This window comes from Schistocerca cancellata, chromosome 7 (genome assembly GCF_023864275.1).
Source record: "Schistocerca cancellata isolate TAMUIC-IGC-003103 chromosome 7, iqSchCanc2.1, whole genome shotgun sequence".
NCBI classification, from domain to species: domain Eukaryota; kingdom Metazoa; phylum Arthropoda; class Insecta; order Orthoptera; family Acrididae; genus Schistocerca; species Schistocerca cancellata.
This window is the reverse complement of record NC_064632.1, coordinates 512,538,243-512,541,204: the sequence shown is the minus strand read 5'-3', so window position 1 is coordinate 512,541,204 and position 2,962 is coordinate 512,538,243. Positions and strand designations below refer to the sequence as shown.

Genomic DNA, 2,962 nt, shown 5'->3' with positions numbered 1-2,962 from the left:
TACATTTGCAAACAGAAGCACTTTCAGCTACTCATAATTCACTGTAGCACTCCGTCTTCAGGCCAAAAGTAGCCCATCGGGACCATCCGACCGCCGTGTCATCCTCAGATTAGGATGCAGTTAGGAGTAGCGTGCGGTCAGCACACAGCTCTCCCGGTCGTTATGATCGGAGCCGCTACTATTCGGTCGAGTAGCTCCACAATTGGCATCACGAGGCTGAGTGCGCCCCGACAAATGGCAACAGCGCATGGCGGCCCGGATGGCCACCCATCCAAGCGCCGGCCACGCCCGACAGCGCTTAACTTCGGCGATCTGATGGGAACCGGTGTATCCACTGTGGCAAGGCTGTTGCCCATAATTTACTATCATGACTCGTTAATTCAGTTTCCACTTACGTTTACTAAGAATGAAGTTAATGTATTAAAACGTGTAAGCTATAGTCCACACTTTACTCTTATACCTTGGTTAACAAATGCCTGCTCTGATTGATTTCAGCCTATGTTTATCTAATTGCTTGTATTTTTATAAAGACGTTTCACTACCTCTGTCAGGGGACAAGGGTATCCATATTAAGATATAGTTTTCCGTACTGCAAGTATCAGCAAGGACATACAAGTCAGAATGTCCTCCACTGAGGAGCCCAACAAAGCGTGGTCTACATTATTGGTCCAGGAAGGCTGGCGTGTTGACGTGTTTCCTAAAGGAGGCAAATCCGGCAGAATATCAGCCTTATCATGCGACTTAAACTGCACAGCGCTCCTGACACGGCCAGTTGAGTGTAAAATTACTGGCAACTCACAAAAGGCCTGGACTGCTCGGAAGATAGGGGGAAGAAATATTAGTAAAAGAGAAGAAATGTACCCTAGATCTACCACATTACGCTATCAAAAGCGACAGCGCTGTCACACGTTCGTGTTGCATGATGTTGGAAGAAGCGAGAGTGTGGTAACTGGTGCCGGGAAACGACCGATTCCTCCCGAATTGCTCCATGGCATCAAACTTATCGCCCCCCGACCGAAACACAGAGCTCCATCAAAAGCGTCACATTCCATTAACCCAAGAGACATTGCATTGAGGTTTAGAATCTAATACAGGACTGAGACTAAAAGTTTGCTGATTAAGAGTGTCAGCATCACTGACCCTCCTCCCATTGTTGACCAAGTACTGGCATGGAACTTTATTGCACCAGCAGGATTTGAACTATCACCAATTCGCACTATGGAACAGGTATGCGTTATCGACCACGTCTACGAAGGCGGATTCATATGAGACGGTCCTGAATACGCATACCTCATTTCAGCACTTCAAAGAAAGAAAGAAATGGTGGAGTTGCCGTGAAATGCATTCAGCCAAATACATCTGGTTTAAAAAACAAAGATTCTGATGGGCCTAAAAAGCAAAGCTACCAGTTTTGACTCATGGTCTTGAGCCATGGACATTTAGAGTAAAAACGATTCAAAGGCTGAGCATTTTTCAGAGAGGAGCGAGGCTTACTGGCTTTTTTATATTAGGAGAGAAAAGACAACAAATAAATCGGTCAGGAAACATGATGGTGAATTAATTGTTACTTCTATAGAAATTAATTGGAGGAGGGTGGATCCCGTAGCCAAGAGATCGGTTGGCTCGTAGACGAAAGAAATGAAATGAGGAAGTAATATGCAAGGTCTGAAGAGGTTAGAACATACATAGATGATTACCTTGCGAAGAATGAACAGATGACCTTAGAAAACATACAGAAGCGATATTGACTCTTACATTTTACGTAGATAAATCCTAGCAGAGGCCTTCATCCGGCAATGGATGTCGGAAGATCGCTGATTATGCACGTAAATTACTAAAAATATTCTTAAATTTTTCTATTACTCGTTTTATCCACAAACACAAGTAGTATACGACGACCAAATCCAAAGTCACTGAGAAGAAATCTGGGGTATCCGGCTAGGCGTGAGGAAATTTTTGTTTCTTATCTTCAACTACCACCCCCCCCCCCCCCCCCCTCCCACGTCACTCGTCAGGGAACTGCAACTGCAACCCGTCCGACGCGCCTCAGGCAGTTTTATACGGTACATTAAAGGCTGCAAGATTACGGCGTATGTCGCATTTGGTAATGCCGGAGTTACCTGACATTAATTTGTGCCCCAGAATGACTCTAGACACAGTATCACCCTTAAGAAATACTACTAAAATCTGTGCACAACAGACTGTAAGTATCACCCTTAAGAAATACTACTAAAATCTGTGCACAACAGACTGTAAGTATCACCCTAAAGAAATACTATTAAATCTGTGCACAAGAGACTGTAAGTAGGCTGTTTAGGTTGTTATGTTGGTAACGCCATGTAGCGCTGTATATGAAAATCACTGATTGTGCTGTGTGCAGTCTGTGGCTGGTTTGCATTGTTGGAATTTGCTATTGTTGTGTTGGGCAGTTGGCTGTTAACAGCACGTAGCGTTGTGGAGTTGGAGGTGAGCCGCCAGCAGTGGTGGATGTGAGGAGAGAGATGGCAGAATTTTGAGAGTGGACGATCTGGAGGTGTGTCCATTAGGAAGTGTAAATCTGTAAGATTGGATATCATGAACTTATATATATATATATATATATATATATATATATATATATATATATAAGTTCATGATATCCAATCTTACAGATTTACACTTCCTAATGGATATATATATATATATATATATATATATATATATATATATATATATATATATATAAAATAACTTTTGAATATTTTTAAGGTAAATACATTGTTTGTTCTCTATCAAAATCGCTATAGTGCCTTCAGTAGTAAGAATCTTTTATTTAGCTGGCAGTATTGGCGCTCGCTGTATTGCAGTAATTTGAGTAACGAAGATTTTTGTGAGGTAAGTGATTCATGAAAGGTATAGGTTATTTTAGTCAGGGTCATTCTTTTGTAGGGATTATTGAAAGTCAGACTACATTGCGCTAAAA

The 2,962-nt window shown here is 42.0% G+C and overlaps 1 pseudogene; it reads right to left on the bottom strand.

The window, feature by feature from the left end:
• Nucleotides 1-235: 235 nt before the first annotated feature.
• LOC126093155 (5S ribosomal RNA) lies at nt 236-353 on the bottom strand (annotated as a pseudogene).
• Nucleotides 354-2,962: the final 2,609 nt, after the last annotated feature.